Source organism: Capsicum annuum, chromosome 9, assembly GCF_002878395.1.
Source record: "Capsicum annuum cultivar UCD-10X-F1 chromosome 9, UCD10Xv1.1, whole genome shotgun sequence".
Classification (NCBI taxonomy): domain Eukaryota; kingdom Viridiplantae; phylum Streptophyta; class Magnoliopsida; order Solanales; family Solanaceae; genus Capsicum; species Capsicum annuum.
In genome coordinates, this window is record NC_061119.1 from 210,725,851 (window position 1) to 210,750,389 (window position 24,539).

At 34.2% G+C, this 24,539-nt stretch overlaps 1 pseudogene; it reads left to right on the top strand.

Annotated features, from left to right (window-relative positions):
- Window positions 1–23,590: 23,590 nt before the first annotated feature.
- LOC107848315 overlaps window positions 23,591–24,539 on the top strand; it is a 37,980-nt pseudogene continuing 37,031 nt past the window's right edge.

Consider the following 24,539-nt stretch of genomic DNA (forward strand, 5'->3'; position numbering starts at 1 on the left):
CAAGCTCTACTTTGCTTTGTCATACAATCCAGCATATCACATGCCTCAATAAAAGTAAGGTCCATGAATGACCCACCCACAGCATTATCGACCACTGTCTTAGTCACCGAGTTCAAAGCCCTATATAATATTTCCATCAAGTGGACATTGGTCATCTGATAATTTAGGCACCATATAAGATTCTTCTTGAACCTCTCCCATGTCTCGTGGAGAGCTTTATTTGAAAGCTGTCTGAAATTGCTTATCTCATCTCTTAATTGTGCTTTCTTGGATGGCGGAAAGAACCTTTATAGGAAAGCTTCTTTCAGTTGCCTTCAATTGGTAATAGAGTTAGGAGTTAGCCCGTTTAACCATAGAGTTACCTCTCCAGATAGAGACAATGGAAATAAGCACAGCCGAATCGCATTCTGTCCAACCCCTGGATTGTCAAACGATTTGCATATTGAGATAAAATTAATCAGATGCATAATCGGATCGTCGCCTGCAAGTCCACCAAATAACCCTTTGAGTTGCAATAGCTGGATCATAGTGCTAGTGATATTGAACTTGGCTCCGGGTGCCAAGGGCAGAGGAATAATAGCCACTGTGGCACCAGCCCCATCCAAGTCGTCATCATTATCATCAAAAGCAACTTGCACAGCTCGGCGTTTGGGTCTCATTCTAGCTTGATGATCTCTGTTGACATTCCTGTTCACTGGTGCAACCACATCATCTGCACGCCTTGGATTTAATAACTCATCATTACCCAGGTCCTCATCATCAAGATTTGGTACCCGACCTGGGTTATCAGCATTCTGTTGATTTACTTGCGCAGCTGCCAATGTAGCTAATCTAGCCTACTCCTATTGAGTAGCCATCCTTTCAAGGTCTCGTTGCGCATCCATTCAGCTAATGAGATGTAGTTCAGGATTTAAAGGTAGTAATGGCTGACCCGATCTTCGTGTATTTGGCATGCACTCTACTAAACCTGAACAAAATAAAAACAACAAACAAAAAGTAAAATTTGAGAATCTTTGACCAAAGGGTCTATTAACTATCATAAACTTAGTTGACAACCGTATTCCCCGGCAACTGCGCCAAAATTTAATATGCCCAAATTACAACTCTCGTTAGAAAGTGCAAGCGGTCGCTGTCAAATATAGAACCCAACTGGGTTGGGTGTCGAATCCCACAGGGAATACTATGATCACTAAGTATTGCGATTATTATTAGACTGTTGATCGAAGGTTCCAAGGTAAGGGGGGTTTGAGTTTAAGTGCACAATAATATTATTAGTGTAGAGAATGAGATGATATGTGTAATAATTTTTTATCACAGAGAATGATAAGTTAGGGTTATGTCCACCTTGTAGCTTCTACTTCTCTATTAACTATGAGTAATACGGATTTCATACATGCATGCACTTATAGAGAGACGTATACTAATTCTAAATCCAAGTGTTTTTCAACCATCAAGGATTTATTCACCTTAATTCTCTCGAATCCAAAGTGTACAACCAATTGTATGAACTCTCCAAGAAGTTAATCCTTCTAGGGCATTAACGTGTAAAATAGAGGGTAGAAACCCTATTTTCTTGTCACACTCTCTTTTCCAAACAGTAACTTTTCTATCGAACAAGTTATTGATATAATGGCGCATTCCCTATGTTTGCAACCATGAGAATTCAATCAAAATGAAGAGAGTAATGGTATAAGTGGCGTGACACATCATAAATTCACAAAACCCATAGCAATAGAGAGTATACTCAAAGGTTTCCATAACCCTAACAAATAAGCTTAGCTATTCATGAATAAAACGGAAATCAAAATAAAAATATTCATCATACCAAAACTTAGAACGATCTTGGTGATAAAGATGAATAGCGAAAATAAGAGAGAAAAGTGTTTCTCCCTCTCCGTCGCTCAAGCTAAGCCGCTATTCCTTGTTTTTCAAAATAATACAGAATTTGAATAATCCCTGAAAATTCAGCCATAAGGCTTTTAATAACATCCTTCTCTAATAAACTGCTACTGCATCCTTAACTATTTAAAAATGTTGAGTTTTCCCGGGAAAAAGTTCCCATACATCACATTCAGTCCAAAAGCTGCTTTCCTTTTTATGTGAAGTTGTCATTTGCTGTCCACAGGTCCCCAAAGTGCTGAAATCTTCCTCATTAGTACTTGAAAAGCATGCTAATCACATAGGTCAGCTCACTTAACTAAAAATAGACTAAAAGTTCAAGAATTATGTATTTTATCCTCAAAACTTAGCTAAAACATGGGTAAGTTATGGTGCTTAGACGTATAAATACGCCCAACATCAGGTAACAAAATAATAAAATTCTGAAACTCCTCGTATTAGGTTACACTATTTCTGATAGCCTATTAGAAGGCTGACAACTTATCATAAATGTCGTCATCTTCCTTTATGCTTTTAGTAATCACTGCCTAACTCTGACAACAAACAGTGACACTCTATCAGCTCCTTAATGGCCTATCACAAATATTGTCAGGGCTTTTCCTCAGCTCTCATGTTCTGCCTTAGGCTGACAGCAATCTTGATGACTTATCAGCTCCTTGACGTCCTATCACACAATGTCTATGATGTCATCACAGCTTTCAACTTTGGAAACTTCTCTATCTACTATTGACGATGAAGCTGATATCTTATCAGAGAGATAAGGACATATCACAAATGTTGTCAGCCACACTTTGCCTCTATTTACTTTTGATTTCAGCACCTTTGCTTCCATTCTTGTTGGTTCTCAAGCATCTTAACCAATCAAAAATGACAAAAATTGCTTAAGACCTTACAATTATTCTTAGTTAAAAGCCTCAAATATGTTAGCATTAGCTCACACATCAATAATTCGGCACTACTCTACACCCACACACTACCCTCTGTTGAATCGACTAAACAGACACATATTCGGGCAAGCTGATGAACTTCCTGAACTAAATTCTTCGTATCATTCTCAACATGAGCAACACTACCCATCGACAGTCTACTGAGATTATTTACCACTACATTGGCCTTTTCTCGAATGATACAAAATACTCATGTCGTAATCTTTTAATAACTTTAACCACCTCTTCTGACATAAAGTCAAAAAATTTTTAGAGAATACATACTGTAAGTTTTTGTGATCTTTGAACACATCAACATACACCACATACAAATAATGCCTCCAAATCTTTAAGGCAAATACCACAGCAGCTAGCTCGAGATCATGGGTAGGGTAGTTCCTCTCATGGGGCTTAAGCTGTCCAGAGGCATAGGCTATAAACTTACCTCTCTGCATAAGGACACAACCCAAACCTACCCTGGAGGCATCACAGTACATAACAAACCCATCTAAATAATCTGGCAAAGTCATAACTGGGGCTGAGGTGAGTCGAGTCTTCAACTCCTTAAAACTCTTCTCGCAGGAATCTGACCATTAAAACTTAACTTTCTTCAGAGTCTATCTAGACATGGGGGATGTAGTAGATGAAAACCCTTCAACAAACCAATGTTAATAGCAATCCAAATCTAAGAAACTCTTAATTTCAGAAGAAGAGATGGGTCTGGGCCAGTTTCACACCACTTCAGTATTTTGAGAATCAACTCTAATACCAACACCGGAAATAATATGCCCAATAAAATCTACTAACCTTAGTCAAAATTCGCACTTACTAAATTTGGCGAACAACTAATGAGCTCTAATAGTCTACAATACTATTTTGTGATAGTTTGCATCATCATTTTAACTATGGGAATAGACAAAAATATCATCGATGAAGACCATAACGAACATGTCCAAGTACTGCTTGAACATGCGATTCATTAAGTCTATGAAAGCTAATGGGGCATTGGTAAGACCAAAGGACATGACTAGAAATTTGAAGTGACCATACCAGGTTCAGAAAGTTGTTTTCGGAATGTCGCACTCTCCGACTCTATGTTTATGATAGCTTGATCTGAGGTCTATCTTTGAAAATAGCTTACACCCTGAAGTTTCCAAACAAGTCATCAATTTTAGGAATTGGATATTTATTCTTGATGGTGACTTTCTTTAATTGACGGTAGACAATACACATTCTAAGAGAACCATTTTTCTTATGCACGAATAAAACTGGTGCACCCCACAGGGAGACGCTGGGCCTAATGAATTCCTTGTCGAGGAGATCCTTCAACTGTTTTTTTAATTCGTTGAGTTTGGCTGGAGCCATTCTGTATGGTTGAATAGAGATAGGATAAGTGTTTGGGAGAAGTTCTATTCCAAAATCAATTTCCCTTTCGGGAGAAACTCTGGGAAAATCTTCAGGGAATATATCTAGAAATTCCCTGACTACTGAAACTGACTCAAGAGTTGAAGTCTATGAATTAGAGTCTTTGCATCAAAAAAGATGGTAAATACACCCCTTGGATATCATCCTTCTCACTCTAAGGTACGAAACAAGCTGACCCTTAAGAGCTGTAGTACTACCCCTCTATTCAAGGACTGGCGCATTTAGGAACTAAAAATGAACTATCCTGTTTCTATAATAAATTGAGGCATAGCATAAGTGGAGCCAATCCATGATGAGAAATGTCAAAAACTTAGAAACTGAGGCATAGCATAATTGGATCCAATCCATGATGAGAAATGTCAAAAACTGTCATCTCTAACTCCAAGAGATCCATTGAAATAATTTCTGAGATATTTTGATCGGGCAGTTCCTGTATACCTACCTGGCTACAATGGGAACACTGATTGGGGTAGATACTGAAAAGGGATCTGCTAGAGTTTTGGGACTGACTCCAAAGTTGACAGCTATATATGGAGTTTCAAAATAAAGAGAATCTCTAGGGTCTAGTAAAGCATAAACATATAAATAAAAGACCTGCAATGTACTAGTAACTACGTCAAGAGAATTTTCCTGATCTTGTCGAGACTGAAGAGCATATAATTTGTTTGGACACTGACCATTGGTCCTGTTGAGTTGGGTGACAAGATGAAATTGACAACTGATGGGATTGGCCCTATTGATGCAACTCCCTAAAGCACACATCACTGCCAGCTCTATACTTACCTTGATGGTATCTGCTGTATTTATGAAATAGAGAATTTATACAAACACTATTAACACTGCCTTGGGACTTTGAGCTTGTTGCCCTATCCCTGTTATTATTTCTGAATTTGGGCATTGGGGTACTGGTTGAAGAGGGTTCTAGAGATGAAGATCTCTGATGAAACCGAGGATGGTTACCACCTTCTGAACTTGGCTAGCAGAAGTTAAAACTATCCATCCTAGCCTTCTTGTTCTCCCTCACCCTTTCCTTAGTTTTCTGCTTCTCAATCTGTTGAGCATGGACATCAACCTAGACAAGTCCATCTCCCTAATGAGCATTGCAGCTCTACACTCCTTGACCATACTATCAGACACACCAGACACCAACTTGCTTATCTTGGATCTGCTATTAGCCACTATATGAGTAGCATATCTAGGTAACTAAGTAAACTTGAGGGAATAATCCTTCACTCTCATGCTGCCCTACCTTAAGTTACTAAATTATATCTACTTAACCTCTCTTAACTCCAATGGGAAGAATCTATCTAGGAAAACTGTAGAAAACTCTTTCCATTCTACAGGCCCTGCATCTGCACCCCTATCTACCTGCCACTATTTGAACCATATATGGGCTACATCCTAAAACTAATATGCAGCTAACTTAGTACTCTCACTAGATGTTACCCCCATAATATCTGTTACCTTCTGCACCATATCTAAGAATTCCTGTGGATTCTCTTCAGACTTGGACCCATGAAGGAAGGCGGGTTCATTTAGGTGAAGTCCCAAATCCTGACTGCAGCAGTATTGGCTACTGGGTTGGCCTGAATAGCAGCTGGCCATTCATTCTGAGCTGCTACAAAATTGGCTAGAGTGGTGAACGCAACTCTAAATTCTTCATGGGAGACATGCTCATCTAGAAGATTTTCATGGACGGATGGAGGTACTGGTTGGCTTTTTGTTCTTCTTTCATTGTTCTTTTTGGGAGGCATGTTCTGTAAACAGAAGGAAAAAATAAATTAGGCAGATAGTTTAACATGAGATCATGCTCAATCACATGACATGAATACTGAAAGAAAGGAAACTTTTCCTAAAGGCCTTGTAGCCTCCTGCCCATAAGTGTCGTGCGCTACACACCCATTCACAAGACTCCACTAGACACTACTTTCAAACTTTCTAGGACACTTTAAAACCTTAGGCTTTGATACCAAGTTTGTATTACCCTGAGAGTACACCCTGGGTATCACACGGTGCTTATAGTCTCAAGAAACCACAAGCTAACCCATGAGCTAGTACTTGCTATGAGCACTAAATAAATATACACGGAAGAACCACTAATAAGCCACAAGGTTTTAACGACTGAAACAAATACTGAATTGTAAATTTAAAGAAAATAACTATCTGAATCTGATAAAAATACTGATAAACTAAGTAACTAACTGACATGTCTGAAAGCCTCTAAACTAACTGAATATGAGTTGGTGGGACAGGCCCCCAATTAACTCCGACTAACTACTAAAATCTAAATATATAATGCAAAATAGTCTGTCCCCAAAATATAAGGACTCATCATTTCTACTACTGAGGATCAAAGAAGTCTATGCGCGATCGGGGAACTGGACGCCCAAACCTATGATATAATACATCATAGTGCAAAAAAAAATATATGTGATCAATACTTCGAATGTACTGGTATGCTAAATGAGGTAGGCTAATATGTATAGTTTCATCAACATGGATAAGTAATCGTCTAAGTATGTAGGCATAATATACGGTACTGAATAGAGTGTATAAAATCTGTAGGTACTAAGAATACATGGAGTCTGTAATTACTTAAAATGAATAAATGTTGTAAATACTAAAGATATATAAAATCTGTGGATACTAGGGATGCACGATCAAGCATAGAACATGCACTAAATAAAATTCGTAAACTAAAATTCTAAAATACTGAAATAACTAATATATGTATGCTTTGGTCAAACAACACTGAGACTGAGTGTCTGAACTAATTACTGGATTGAAACTATAACTGAGACTATGGGAGCTATCATCTAATCGACATGCCCCAATTTGAGCTAATCAAGGTCCAACCTGTAACCCCAATTGAAAGGGTGTTAGTACCGTACCATGAGTACTAATGCTAGCTATATGGATCCACTAAACTGGTATACTGTGTTGTCCTGAAGTACTAAGGGTGTCAAGCCTAAACTGACAGGTGACCCCTGCAAGATAGTCAAGCCTAAACTGATAGGTCACTTTTCATATCCTACATTGGCTACGTAGTTCTAGAATATACGGACTGCTACTAACAACTCTGTTTATCTAACTGGGAAGTCGTCATCCCTACACCTGCTCGGTGCTAAATCCTACTCTCAACTGAATAACACTAGATTACTGACTATTCTGAGTTTTACTGGCTGACCTAGTAATGCTCATAATATAATCTGAAGTTATTCTGAAGATACTGAGACAGGATTAAGTAACAGCTATGGCTTTCGGGTATTCAAAACACCCAAGACTCAAAACAAATAATAGTAACATGATACTTAAGCTTAGAGGACAAAACATGCAAGCCTTTATCAAATAGCCATTCTTATAGGCATTTTATCAAACACTTGGTATTCATAACTTAAGCAAATCATGGGAATAGTATTAAAATTAAAATAATAGCATGATTTCAAGATCAAAGACACGTGCTCGTGATTTAATTCGATGAATAATAACAATAAAACATGGGAATTTGACCACAATAATAATTTCATTAAAACATGGTATAAAAGCAATATTCATAGAAGTTCATGGAGATTAATATCATAAATCTTGAAAATACGATATCTTTTGTAATTAAAGTAGGTACTTGGACTCCATGGGTGAAAGGAACCATTGATAAACATTTAACATACCTGGGTTAATGAATTCATGGGAATTGGTGGTGAGTTCTTGAAATTTATTCTTGAATTTGAGAGCTAGGCTTCTTATTCTTGGAAAAAGGATCTTAACTTTTGAGAGGGATTGAATAAATGATGACTACTTAGGTTATTTAGGGGCTAAATCTCGTGTTTTAGGCTAATTAAGGTCATGGAAAAAGACCAGAATATCCTTAAAGGAATTTAAAAACTCAAAACTGAAAGCTAAAATCCCAATTTTTGGCCTTAGCGCGACGTGCCAAGATCGCAGAGTCTTACTGGAAATTAATGAGTGCCATTTTTCCCTTTAGAGCAACGGGGTGGAATCGCAGTATCCCATTGGTTGAGACCTGGAAGTTTACCACGATGCAGCTTTATCATGTTGGCTCACTCATTTCAGACAATTGCCATTTGGAATGCCTCCACGATGAGTTGGTGTACCAAATGGTACACTGTTTTACAAAAATGGCCCTAACTCATCACCCGAGTATCAAATTTGGGTGAAGTTTATATCATTGGAAAGCTGACTGAATTTCGTACGAAATGGTAAGCTCTAAAATGAAAAATAATGAGTATTTCAAAAATTTCATATATGAAAACTCATGTACTAAGATTCAAATTATGCTAGAAAAATACGGGGTATTACAAATTTAGCTCCTTATATTTGCAGTGTTTAGATTTTGCAAAAAAAAATACATATGCAGTTAACATCATATGTATTTTATTTTTTTTTTCATTTACTTTCCAAATACATATGACGCAAATCAAACTTACTAATTTTGAATTAAACGAAAGAAATTCATTTTTGTATTTATGTGGAATATGTTTCCTATAATGTTGTACTATGTGTTTTATTTCAGTGTTTAGTTTTATTTATTGTTGTGAGACTTAGCTTCAAAATATATATGCAGTGTTCAAATTTTTTAATAAAAATATATATTTTGAATACATTTTATGTATTTAGCTTCAAAATACGTATGCAGCATTTAGATTTTGCAATAAAAATATATATGCAGTGTAATACCCCGAGAATCCAGACCAATTTGAGGAACGTGTTTCATGCTCCTACAGAATAAATCATAGTTCTTTGATAGCTTTGTGCCTAATTTTATATATATTAACGCCTCAAATAACTACCAGCTATTAGAAAAACCAAAATATTCCTTACCGATTGAGTTTTCGGGAAGAATGTTGCTCTAGTCAACTTTAAACGTGCTTATATTTTATTATACTCAAAAATTTTCAACTCAAGACCCAGAAAATGATAGAAAATTTAATTAGATTTTCAACTATACCAATTTCACCCAAATCTGATACTCAGGGTGAGAAGTTATGAAACTTTTAGTAGAAGCAGTGGCTCAGTACAAGCAGCACTGCGTTGTGGTGATGTGTAAAATGGGATTTGTCCATTTTTAGTAGCCCAATGCGATAAGGCTGCATAGCTGTGATATCTAAAATCATGTTCTTCCTTTTCCAGTGTGTCATCGCGATAACACTGGATCGCGCCGATAGTAAAATTTATGTTCCATAGGGCATCGTGATGGTGCTGCATCATGGAAGGGTGCCATTTTGGGTTCATCCTTTTTCCAGTGGCCCAACGCGATTGTACCTCGTCATGCCTGAGCCAAAATAGGGATTTTCCAATTTCCAGTTCCGAGTTTAATTTTCAAAAGACATTTAAGTCTCTTTCCCTTCATCCTATTCAATCGAAAATGGGTTTAATCATTAGTTAAAGCATTACATCCCATATTTCCTCAATTTCTATTCAAAAGAAACCCTAGCAACCACCCAAATTTATCAAGTTCAACCATTAATTCCTTAAGAAAGCTTAAGGATTCAAGCTTCTCCACCCAAGAACAATCAAGAGCCACAATTCTTTTACAAGATTAAAACCCTAAGGTATGTTAGATATTCATCCATGGGCCCTTTTCACCCATGGAGTCCAAGAATCCATCTTTTATGTTTTAAATCATGAAATTACATGTTTATGATGATTTATCTCCATAAAGTTTTATGAATTTTGATTATACATGATGTTTACAATTTAATTTCATTTAAAGCAGCACTTATTACATATTTTATAAACTATGTCCATGATCTTACATGAATATTAAATTTTTATCATGTTTCCATGAAGTTGTTGGTGATATTAAACCTTTTATTATTGAAGAGTGTTGTTTGTGGAATTTAAACACTAATTAGTGATCTTAGAAGTGAAATCATGCTATTACTATAAGTTTTAAAACTATTCTCATACTTAGTTTAAATCATGAATTTCAAGTGTTTGATGAAATGTCTAAATGATTGGGTTTTAAGCAATGACTACTTATTACATGGTTACAAGTTAAGATTTATGAATGGTTTCAAGTGGAATGCATTATAGTATGTTGTAAATATTGTGGTTTCCATATCATGTTCATGGGAATTTGTAATAAATATTTAGTTTATGATTTATCATGTGATCATGCTATCTCATTAGGTCTAAAAGTATCCCCATTTTAAAGTCTTAGTCCCCATGTATTTGATGAAATGCTTAAGTGAACAATTATGGACAAAGATTTATTTCCATGGTTTCAAAGATTTTATGTAACCCTATTGTTATTAGCATCGAGTCCTGGGGGTTATGAATACCTAAAATTTAGCTGTCTACTTAGTCGTAGTGGATTCAAAATAGTTTCAGACACGCATGAGAATTATCAGTTTAGTTAGTTTTCATATCAATCAAACTTAGAATAGTTCAGTAATTTGAGTTAATTCCCTCTTCATTTATGCTTAGATTAGTTTTGTAATTAGTGTAAGTCCAGTTAGGAGTAGGATTCAGCACTGAGCGAAGGGATGGGGGCATTTTTGTTAGTATAGGGTTTGACCCTTCGTAGCAAATCTCTGAATTATAGAACTACATAGCAAGCATAAGTTGAGATATCTTCCTGCCAGATAAGGTTTGAGACATCTCGCATGAGTTTTCCTGCCAGTAAGGGTTCACAAAAATTTCTTCCTGCCAAATAGGGTTGACTCACAGCCATTGTTAGTACCGTTGCACAGTATTAGCGCCCTTCCAACTGGGGTCCCAAGTTGGACCCCAATCTGCTCAGATTGGGGCATGTTGGTTAGATGATACCTCCTACAGTTTCATTTTCAGTAGTTAGTTCAAAACTTAGTTCAGTTTTGTTTGACCATAGCATATAGTATATCAATTATTTTGTTACCAGATTTTAGTATTTCAGTTACAGACTACAGTAGAAACATATTTTATGCTTGGTCATGCATTCTTAGATTTTACAGCTTCCATGTATCTATATCTAGTATTCTCATGCTAGCCTGACAATCCCTGCTCCAAGCATGTTTACTATGTTACTTCATATCATTTAGCTAACTATTACTTCATGTTTAGTTACCCCATTTTATTCATCTAGTTGGTTATCATTTATGCACCTAAACCATGCATCTCAGTGTTACCTTATTTAGCATACCATTATATTTAAAGTACTGATTGCATACCCATTTCTTGTGCTATAATGTTACATATCATAGGTTTAGATGCTCAGGTTTCTGACCATACCTAGATATCTCAGTGCACTAATAGCAACAACAGTGGTGAGTCCTTATGTTTCGAGGACCATTTATGTTATTTTAGTTTTTCTTAATTTTAGTAGGCAGTCATAGGTAGTTAAGGGCTTGTCCCATCAACTCCTCAGTTATTCAGTTAAAGGCTTTTAGACTAGTACAGATAGTAGTTAACTTTTCAGTATATTTTCAGATGTTAACATCATGATTCAGTATTAATTACAGTTTTTAAAACCTTATGGATTATCCGTTGTTTCCGCATATGTTATTATATTTTTCAGTGTTTACAACAAGTACTAGCTCATGCATTAGCTTGTGGTCTCTTGGGACTATAAGCACTATGTGATGCCTAAAGTGTATTCTCAAGGTGTTACAAACTTGAATCATAGCCTAAGGTTTTAAAGTGTCCTAGGAAGTATGAAAGTAGCGTCAAGTAGAGTCTTGTGCACGGGTGTAAAGCGCACCACACTTATGGACAAGAGGCTACAAGGTTTTAGGAAATGTTTCTCTTATTTCAGTATTTATGTCATGCGACTGAGCATAAGCTCAAGTTAAACTCTCTATCTGATCTGCTTTTTCTTTCGTTTACAGAACATGCCTCCCAAAAAATAAACAAAAAAAGAGATGTAAACTAGCCAACACCTCAACCCGTTCAGGAATTCCCCTGAATGAGCATGTTTCTCATGCAGAGATCAGAGTTGCATTCACTACTCTAGCTCACTCTATAGTGGCTTAGAATACTCAGCCAGCCGCTGTTCCATCCAACCCAGTGGATAATACTTCCATAACTAGGATTTGAAACTGTACCCGGATAAACCATTCTTGATTTTTGTGATCCAAGTCTGAAGAGGATCCACAAGAATTCCTAGACATGGTCCATAAGGTAAAAAATATTATGGAGTAACGTCTAGTAAGGGTACAGATCTAGATACTTACGAGTTACATGATGTAGCTTATACCTGGTTCAAGTAGTGGAAGGAGGATAGGGGTGACGATGCAGAGCCTATAGAATAGAAGGAGTTTACTGCAACCTTCTTAGATAGATTCTTCCCTTTGGAGCTGAGAGAGGATAAGGTGTTAGAGTTTATAAATTTAAAGCATCATAACATAAGTGTGAAAGAGTGTTCCCTCAAGTTGACCAAGCTAGCTAGGTATGCTCCTTATGTGGTGGCTGATAGCAGGTCTAGAATATGTAAATTTATTTTTGGTGCAGCTGACAGTATTGTCAAGGAGTGTAGGACTGAAATGTTGATTAAGGAGATGGATTTGTCTAGGATTATGGTCTATTCCCATCATATTGAGGAAGAAAAGACTAATAAGAAAGAAAGTAAGAGCAATAGGGCTAGAATAAGTAGTTTTAGTTTCACTCAACCAAATTCAGAGGGTGGTAATCGTCCTTAGTTTTGCCCAAAATCTTAAATTCCATCCACTTCTTTAGCTAGTGCGCCAGTATCAAAGTTCAGGAATGACAATCATATTGAGGGGCTAGGCTCCAAAACCTAGGGTAGTGTGAGCAGCGGTCGTACCAATCCACTTTGTGGAGAGTATGGCAGGAATCATAAAAGTGTGTGTAGAGCAGGCAGTGATGTGTGTTTTAGATATGGCAATTTAGGCCACAGAGTTAGAGAATGTTCTAAGGATGGTCCGCGGAGGCAGAACAGTCATCCTCTAGTCCCATCTGGTCGCCCGACTCAGCAGGGCGCCACTTTCAATACTACTAGTGGTCAATGCTAGAATAGACTTTATGCACTCCAATCTCATCATGATTAGGAAAGCTCTCCTGATATGATTATTGGTATGTTATTGTCCTTTAATCTTCATGTGTATGTTTTATTAAACCTTGGAGCTTTATTTTCTTGTGTAACCCCTATATAATTGTTAGTTTTGGTGTTAGTCCTGATACTCTAGCAGAGCCCCAGGCTCTAGATTAAAATGGTGACAGTTCAACTTAGAGTTCTTAGTTAAATAGTTCACAGGCTTAGAATGATGGCTCTAAGCTATGGGGAAGATGATATAGTAAGTAATCAAGTCAGGTTCTCAGATCCTAGTAGGGATGCCAATATGTTTAGAAAAGTAGTAGGGGAGGATGATGTCCAACCAGTTTTTATCTCAATGCAAGGTATCTCAATCATCACGATATCTACTCATGCCTAACATGTCAGTTCCATAATCATAGTTAATGTTCATGCACATCATAAAGAATCATGTACGCTTCCAGTTCCTAGTCTAAGGAGTTCCAATTTACTCAGCAGTATAGATCATGTTCCATAAATTATGAGCTCCAAATTCAGGTCATGCAACTCATGACTCATGTACTCATGCTTTACAGTATGTTCAGTTCTAGTACTCATGCTACACTCTTAAGGATCAGTGAAATTCAGATTCATGCCATGTATTTCCTTAATTCAAACCTCTTTGATAAATTCATGTCATTAACTCTCTCGTTCCAATCCCAGCCTTATACGCAATCACGTGCCATTGCATGTAGTCAAGAAATCAGTTCAGTTCATGATATTCAATTTATGTACCATATTTCAGACTCAGTTAGATAGTTATGTTCCTAGTCATGCGTGTCCAGTATGTGTTCTTAGTCATCTTAGCTCCCATACTCTCAGTCTAACCAGCCACATTTAAGGACAAATGTTCCCAAGAGGGAGATATTGTAATACCCCAAGAATCCAAACCATTTTTAAGACCGCATTTTAAGCTCATGCAACATAAATCATAGTTCTTTGAAAGGTTTGTGCCTAAGTTGATATATATTAAGATATCAAATAACTCCCAGCTATTAGACGAACCAAAATATTCCTTACCAATGAATGTTGCTCTTGTTAACTTTAAATGAGATAATCTTTTATTCTACTCATAATTTTCCAGCTCAAGACCCACCAAATGATAGAAAATTTAATTGGCTTTCCAACGATATCAATTTTGCCCAAAGCCGATATTCCGGTGAGAAGTTATGACACTTTTAGTGAAAGTAGTGGCTCAGTACAACCAGCAGCGCCTCGCAGTGATAAGCAAAATGGGACTTGTTCGTTTCAAGTAGCCCAACGCGATAAGGCCGCGTTGTGGTTATGGACAAAATTAGGATTTTTTAGTTTCCAGTTCCAAGTTTAATTTTCCAAGGACATTTAAGTCCTTTTCACTTCATCCTACTCAATCAAAAATGGGTTTAATCATTAGTTAAAGCATTATATCCCACGTTTCCACAGTTTCTCTTCAAAATAAACCTTATCCACCACCCAAATTCATCAAGTTCAACCATTAATTTTCCAAGGACAAAATCAGGATTTTTTAGTTTCCAGTTCCAAGTTAATTTTCCAAGGACATTTAAGTCCATTTCACTTCATCCTATTCAATCAAGAGTTACAATTCTTTTGCAAGATTAAGACCCTAAGGTATGTTAAATGCTCATCCATGGGCCCTTTTCACCCATGGAGTCAAAGAATCCATCTTTTATATTTTAAATCATGAAATTACATGTTAAGGGTGATTTATCTCCATGAAGCTTTTATGAATATTGATTATACATAATGTTTACAATCTAATTTCCTTGAAAGTAGCCCTCATTACATATTTTATGGACTACGTCCATGATCTTATATCAAATTTTATCATGTTTCTATGAAGTTGTTGGTGATATTAAACCTTGCATGATTGAAGGGTGTTGTTTGTTGAATTTAAACCCTAATTGGTGATCTTAGAAGTGAAATCATGCTATTACTACAAGTTTTAAAACTATTCCCATACTTAGTTTAAATCATGAATTTCAAGTGTTTGATGAAATACCTAAATGATTGGGTTTTGAGCAATGACTAATTATTACATGGTTACAAGTTAAGATTTATGAATGGTTTCAAGTGAAATACATTATAGTAATATTTTAAATATTGTGGTTTCTATATCATGTTCATGGGAATTTGGGAAAAATCGTAAGTTTATGACTTTTCATGTGATCGTGCTATGTCATCATGTCTAAAAGTATCTCCATATTAAAGTCTAGGTCCCCATGTATTTGATAAAATGCTTAAGTGAACAATTGTGGACAATGATTTCTTTCCATGGTTTCAAAGTTTTCATGTACCCTGTTGTTATTAGCATCGAGTCCTTGCGGTTATGAATACCTGAAATTTAGCTGTCTACTTAGTCTTAGTGGTTTCAGAATAGTTTCAACATGCATAGCATTATCAGTTCATTCAATTTTTGTATCAATCAAACTTAGAATAGTTCAGTAATCCGAGTCAATTCTCTCTTTACTTAAGCTTAGCTTACTCCCGTAATTAGTGTCAGTATAGTTGGGAGTACAATTCAGCACCGAGAGAACCCAGGGATGGGGGCATTCCTATTAGTATAGGGTTTGACCCTTAGTAGCAAATCCCTGAGTTAAAGAACTACGTAGCCAACATAGGTTGAGATATCTTCCTGCCAGTTAAGGGTTGAAATATCTAGCATGATTTTTCCTGCCAGTGAGGGTTGACAAAAACATCTTCCTACCAGATAGGGTTAGCTCATAGCCATTGTTAGTACCCGTGGCATGGTACTAGCACCCTTCCTACTGGGGTCACAGGTTGGACCGTGATCTGCTCAGATTGGGGCATGTTGGTTAGATGATACCTCCCACAGTTTCAGTTTCAGTATTTAGTTCAGAACTCAGTTCAATTTTGTTTGACCATAGCATACAGTTTTTCAATTATTCAATTACCAGATTTTAGTATTTCAGTTACAGACTATAGCAAAAATGTATTATATGCTTGGTCATGCATTGTCAAATTTTACAGCTTCTACGCATCTATAGTCAGTATTGTCATGCTAGCTAGACAGTCTCTGCACCATGCATGTTTACTATGATACTTTATATCATTCAACTAATTATTACTTCATGTTCAGTTACACCATGGTCTTTATCCAGTTGGTTATCATTTATGTACATAAACCCATGCATTTCAACCTTACTTTATTTAGCATACCAATATATTTAAAGTACTGATCACATACCCATTTCTTGAGCTATGATGTTTCATATCATAGGTTTGGACACTCAGGTTCCTGACCGTACCTATATATCCCAGTGCACCAATAGCAACAACAGTGGCGAGTCCTCATGTTTCGAGGACCAGTTATATTATTTCAATTTTTATCAGTTTAGGCAGTCAGTGAGAGTTAGTTGGAGACTTGTCCTATCAACTCCTCAGTTATTAAGTTATAGGCTTTCAGACTAGTACCGACAGTAGTTAGCTTTTCAGTATGTTTTCAGATGTTAACATCATGATTCCGTATTAATTACAGTTTTTAAAACCTTATGGTTTATCAGTTGTTTTCGCATATGTTATCATATTATTTAGTGTTTACAACAAGTACCAGCTCATGGGTTAGCTTGTGATCCCTCGGGACTTTAAGCACCATGTGATGCCCAGGGTGTATTTTCGAGGCGTTACAGCAGTATATTTCATATATATTTTAATCTTTGTTCATTTACTTTCCAAATACATTTGAGGTGTTCAGAATTTGCAATAAAAATATATATGCAGTATACATCATATGTATTTAATCTTTGTTCATTTACTTTCAAAATAAATATGAGGTGAATGATACTTACTAATTTTGAAGTGAATGAAAGTAATTCATTTTAGTATTTATATTGTACATGTTTTCAATAATTTTGTACTCAGTATTTTATTTTAGTGTTCATAATTTATTTGTTACAATGAGATTTAGCTTAAAAATACATATGTAGTGTTCAGATTTTGGAATAATAATACATATGCAGTATACATCATATGTATTTTAGTCTTTATTCATTTACTTTCAAAATACATATGAGGTGAATCCAACTTACTAATTTTGAAGTGAATGAAAGTAATTCATTTTAGTATTTTATGTTGTATATGTTTTCAATAGTTTTATTCCAGTGTTCAAGTTTTCTCTTACAGTGAGATTTAGCTTCAAAATACATATGTAGTGTTCAGATTTTGCAATATCCATATGCAGTATTCAGATTTAACTTTGTCCATTTACTTTTAAATACTCTAAAATACTTTCATAGTACAAATACATATAGATGATCATATTTGAAAAACATCTCAGTTATCAAATACACATGCCATAAAACATATGTATTTTTTAAATAAAAAATATTAATATTTCTTTATCAAATTTAGCAATACATAACTATATTACTAATTGTTATTTAGAAAGCATAATAGCAAATGATACATAAATGTTTTAAAACACTAAAATGAGTTCATTACTATAAAAAGTGTAGAAGAAAGTATTAAAAAATAATACGAAAGAACATATGTATCATTTATGATATTTTCTACATGAAAGCCTATTGTGACCAATATCCCCACAGTCACTGCATGAGTTGATGTTCTTCTATCCAAACATATTCTGGCCCGATTTTTCATGATCCTTCTTTGCAGGTCTTTCAGGAGGGCGTTTGTACTTCAGAGGCACTACTATTTCACCAAGTATACTAAGTGGAATTATCCAGTCATCTTGGTGTGGTAAAGAATAGATTGGAACATTATATATTTTCAACACTGTTTTTGGCTTATACAAATCACAACAATATGGCCTCTCCTTAAAATTCTTGCTATCCAAGATTGCACAAACATATGCACATGGTATCTCATCAAGTTGAAATGTGTTACATGAGCATGTCTTTTTCTTGAGGCAAATGATGAAGCTTTTGTTTGTCGCGCACCGCGTACACATACTCTATGGCTGGTACAACCTGATAATATTTTTAAAAATCAAAATTAAAAAAATTTCAAAAATAAATATGTAAATGCATTGCTACAAAAATATGCAAAATGTATATTTTGATATGTTGTAACCACACCTGCAAAATACAAATATACATATTTTCTAACTGTATATGTATTTTTGTGCTTATTGCATATGTGTTCTAATAAATACAACACAGAGATTAATACCAACAAATCCCATAAATATTTTTATTACTTACTGCAGATATTTTTTGTTTAGTAATAGAGATTAATGCATATATATTTAATAGTGAATATTGAATACTGCATATTGCTTACTGGATATGTACTTTTTGCATAACAAAGAACATTCATTAACTTAATAATTCATTTTAAATCACATACGACCACGGTTATTTATATATATATGAATAAAATTAAATTCATAAGTATAAATATCATAAATCTAAAAGATCACACTTATATGAGTACACAAAGCCTCGTTCTCCCTGAGTATGCCATTAAGTTTTCCGATGAGAGTTGTGAGTGTATATGAAGCCTCCTGTCTATTTTTGCAATTTCATTTTTCAAACAGCAATTGAACTTCTTCTAAAATTATAAATTGGTAGTTTTCTAGCTGATACAAGAACTTCATTTATTAACTCAACAATGTTTGAAGTCAAAGTTCATCCTTGGTGGACTGTTGCATAGGACCTAGCCCACTTTTTGTAACCAGCCAATTCCAAATCTTTTTCATTCTAATATCAATTGCCTCAATCTTTTCCATTAATATATAGAATTCTAACTTTGAATATGTTTTGGCCATTGTATAAAAGATCTCTGATAATGCATCATGTGACTTTCTGTAAAGCTTTTCGCGTTTTTTCATAGATGTCACATACATGCATAATGGAAAACATCTTTGTACATATCACCAACAACCTTTTTGATGCTTGAATTCTGATCAGAGACAACACACATGTTTTATCTTTCCCTGTACGCTTTCTTTAGATTCTCAAAGAACCAAATCCAAGATGCATCATTTTTTGAATCAAGCACACCATATGTCAAAGGAAATATATGACCTACATGTATAAACACATTTTGCGAAACCAAATATAAATACATATAGTAACTGCATATGTATTTATAAAAACTACAGTTTCAAAAACTATATATTTTACCAAAAAGTAATTTCAATTACATATACAAAAATGTAAAAGTACAACACACACATGACTAGTTTGCCCTTGAAAGCATCCGGCTCCATGGTTATTTCCATTCGTTGATCGCAATTATGACTCACATTATCACATTAGACCTATCACGATCACAATTAGTTTACATGAACTTGAGATGGTCGATCGCCTCTCTCCATTCATTATCAATTATACATGTTTCATTCATGAATCTATGAATATATGTATATATTATATAGATATGTATAAATATGATAGAGATTTATATTTTCAAGTGATATGTAGAAATACATATAAACATACAAGCAGGTCTATATTGTAGAAATAAAGTGATACTAACCAGCTCCATCCATCGTACAGGCAGTTACAAATGTCCAAGTATATATTCCTCTCAGGTCACTACCATCAACAACTACGATATGTCTACAATGATCAAATCCTTTACTGAATGCACGGAGAGCTATAAATACATATAAGAACTTATTTTCATCCATCTTCTTCATTCTTATATGTGACTCAGGATAGGTATTATTCAAAACATATAAGTAGGATGGTAATTTATGGTAAGATGTTGATGACTTACCCCTCAATTCTTCTAACGCTCTTTCCTTGGCCCTCCAACATAAAGTGTATGTCAAATTCATACCAAATTCTTCCTTCATGTCATATTTTTTGGTCGCACTGTATTTTCGTTTGTGGTTTTTGAATTGTTGTTTAACCATACCACTTAGCAACATACTAGTAACATGCATCTTTAGATAAACCTTGTCCTTCACCGGAAAAGTATGTTCCGGTATGTATTCTCTAATTTTAAACATTCCAGAATCTCCCATACTGGCGGCACGATAAAAAGTAATCACAGTTTACTGATTTGCAAACCAATGTATAACTGCATCCAACAAATTTTAATACAATCAAAATACATATAAAATCTCATTTTAAACATGAATAAATTAATCTAGAATGTACGTACCATTTCTTACTTGACCTTTCACTTCGCGTTTGAAATTTCTTCCTAGTTGTATAATCCTTCATGACTGACTTTAAAAAATGTTTCATCAAGTATACCTGGTCTTCGTCAATATCCTTGTGATGTGGGTATGAGATAACCACCTGAACCGTATCCATCTCAAATACATCTAATGTTGTTGTATTTTCAGAAATCACCAAAGCACCTTCAGTAGATGTATTTAACACTTTATATGAATTATTACAGATGTCTTTTCTTTCAACAACGCATAAAGATGAACTTGCAAAGATGCTTGCATTATCTTTTTCCAAAATGCTTACATATAAAGGAAGATTATTCATGTCTTGAATCTTTTTTATATATAAAATAAACACCATTAAACCCATTCATTATGTATTTATATTTTTCCTGCATTACCAGTGATTTGATATTCCACTAGAATATATTTGCGGCTCAAATTCACATTTATGTGAGATGCCAAAAGGTTGTGCAGTTCATTAAATGATGTTGTCATGCTCAATAATATTGCATTAAAGACGTACTTTTCATAGTTTTTTTCATATGTCCACCTTCCAGAGTGCTTCACGAAAACTGGTATGTTTCCCATTGCTAACTTATTTCACCTAAAATACACAAATATACATATCTGTAAGCTGTCAATTGTTACAACATACACTTTCATAACAAAAAATTAAAACAAAATTCTATAGTTATAAACGTAAACAATATATACTTACACATCCAACAACTACAATCGAAAATTTATTTACACAACATTTGTTAAACTTAAAATACAAACACAGCAAAAATTTTCAGCCAAAATACAATTACAAATTATCTGTTCAATGTTAAATACAATCAAATCCAAAACCTCCATAATCGAACACAACTAAAATATATATAAAAGAACTTTTAAGATACAAAGATATAATCTCAAATTCCGACAAGCAAAACATCAAAAATAGAATTTGATCATCTTGAAAAACTCATTTCAATCAGTTCAAATTATTGTTGCATTAACTTTACCTCAAAATTTTTTTAGAAAATATTCATAAGCAAATTACGACGACATGAAAAATTTGAATGAAGTAGCACAGATAAATCAATAAAAAATTTTCGAACAAAATAACTATAACGGTGCGAAAAAAAATTAAGAACAAATTCCTTTTTTTCAATTACATAAAACCTGATGAAATTGATATGAGAAAAAATATTACGATTTAATACCTTCAACTACAGTAAAGGATGAATTTACAACTGATGGTTGAATTCAGACAAATTATCCAAAAGAAGGTAAAGTTGATCATCGAATTCAAAGAAACTAATTGTTCAAACTGATCGTTGAATTTGATTGAACAGAAGAAAAAGAAGCAAAGAAATTGAACAGAAGAAAATACACTTGAATTTGTTTGTTCAACTAGAAAAAATTGAACATTCAATTGATTTTGATTTTTTTTGCATGAACACATTTTTCTGAAACTGAAATTTGAATTTGAATACTGTTGTTAAGAAATAATGAAAATCGCGTGATTTATGAAGCTTAATGAGAATAAAATCTGCACATTTAATTTAAGATAATTTTACCATATTTACCTCAACAGATTTCAATTAATTATGGACAGTAAAATCATTTGTATTTGTATTTGTATAGCAACAGTTTGATAAAATACAAAATACAAGTTGTTATCTTAGGTAATTATAAAAGTATTGCTATGAATCTCATAATTAAGGTGTTAAGTATGCTATTTATGATTTTTTCCCAAATTAATTATGACTACGAAACTAATTGAATATACCAAACTTTTAAAATTAAAGTTAGGCAAAAAAAAATAAAAATAGAGGGCCTAAATATGTCTCATTTATAGAAGATCCTTTTTTTTTTTTTTCTGCCTAGACCCATTTTCATTATATCGACGTATTTTTTTTTATACATATTATTTTAAACTACCAAATTGGAATTGTCTGACTAACTTATTTTTCAAGATTTAAAAGTAAACATCAATTATTGGCTCCTAAAATCTTGAGGCTCCAATTACTTTTTCAGTCAGTGTTAATTGTTAAGTATTTGCATTGAATTTTGAATTAATTTAATTTTGAGACTAGTTCAATTTTGAGACTTAAAAATGATTTATTTATTTTTTTTGCCTAGATCTATTTTCATTATATCGACGTATTTTTTTTATACATATTATTTTAAACTACCAAATAGGAATTGTCATACTAACTTATTTTTTAAATTATTTTTCAAGATTTAAAAGTAAACATCAAATTATTGACTCCTAAATTTTGAGGCTCCAATTATTTTTTCAGTCAGTTTTAAAAGTATTTGCATTAAATTTTGAATTAATTTAATTTTGAGACTAGTTCAATTTTGAGACTTAAAAATGAAAATACTATCTAGCAAGTTTTTTTAGTTGTGAGGCTAGAATCCAAAATTTCTCATCAAGGAAGAATAAGATTCAAATTTTATGTATAATATATTTATAAATGAAGATTTTTATAGTTAAAGACTTAAAATTTGCTTTAAATCACTTTTTTTATTCAACCACCAGTCCATCCTATACATGTGGATGAACCCCCCCCCCCAATATTTTCATTTTGCACAGCTATCTGACCACTTCACAAAACCTCTAAATCATCATCAATATTTCCACATGCTCTAAAGCATTATAAATAGGAATTGAGTTCTCATCATGGTTCAGCGTATTGATAAGTCTTAAGAAAATTTGAATTTGCAACTTGGCCAAAATCATTATCAGGTATCCCCTTTTTAAATTTTTTTATCGAGATCATCATTTCGTGTAACAGTTTTATTTTGCAGAGAATTAGCTTAATAAGTGGAGTAATATTATTTTTCTTCTTAAGAAGTTACTAGTAGCAAGTATACACGAATAGTTCGTACAAAATTTCATATATAGAGAAAAATCCTCTATACTCCCTAGGAGCCTACCTAGGTGATTTCTAGATCATCCTAAAAAGAGTTGTGAAATTTTGAGGTTTCGTTGGTTTTAAATAGTACGTATACGTAAAAAGTAGTTTTTAATCTATATATGTTGTATAATTTTCTCTATATAAAGTATAATCTTTTGACAAATGATATTGTTCAAACTAACCACCTTTCGATTTATGCTGCTACCCCATTGGCTGAAACTAACTCATGTTTGTTCCAATCTTGGTTCATTTCCTTTACCAAACAGTTTTTGTAACTCCTTCAAGTTGAAAAATGGAGTTGTGTACACAAACCATTGTGGCTGATGAAGTTAAAATTACACGTCGCTCAGGTAATCATCATCCTACTATTTGGGGAAACCATTTTCTTGCGTATGCTGATCTATCGGTAAATAAAAAAATATTTTTTACACCGTCAATATGCATGCTGAACTAATTCATATGAGTAACATATATATTCCCAATAGGTAGCTAATGAGGAGGAAGAGAAGCAGCATGATGACCTAAAAGAAGAAGTGAGAAAGATGCTAGTGATGATGGCTCCTTCAAAATATTTGCAGAAGCTTGATCTCATCAACACAATCCAACGTCTTGGTATAGCTTATCATTTTGAATGTGAGATTGAGGAATCATTGAGTTATATGTACACTTGCTATGAAGAATGGATTGATGAAGTTGATGACGATGACCTTCATGCTATTGCTGTATGCTTTCGATTACTTAGGCAACAAGGTTATTATGTTTCATGTGGGAAGTATTGTTCTAATTCGTCAAAAATTTGATGCAGATGCTTTTAGAAAGTTCATTGGCAACCAAGGAAGTTTCAAGAAAGAATTAGTTAACGACGTGCATGGAATGTTGAGTTTATACGAGGCAACACAATTCAGAGTACATGACAAAGAAATTCTAGATGAAGCACTAAATTTCACCATCACTCAATTGAAACTAATTTGCCAAAATTGAGCAACTCTCATCTTGCACAACAAGTCAGTAACGCACTGAAATTTTCAATTAAAGATGGTGTGGTGAGGGTAGAAACAAGGAAATACATATCATTTTACCAAGAAAATCATGAATCATGCAATCAAGTGTTACTGAACTTTTCCAAATTAGACTCAACATCCTGCAAAGGTTGCATAAAAAAGAGTTATATGATATCACAAGGTAACTCGCCGCACACATCTTAACCTTTGGTGAAATATTGAAATCCAAACATTTTCCAA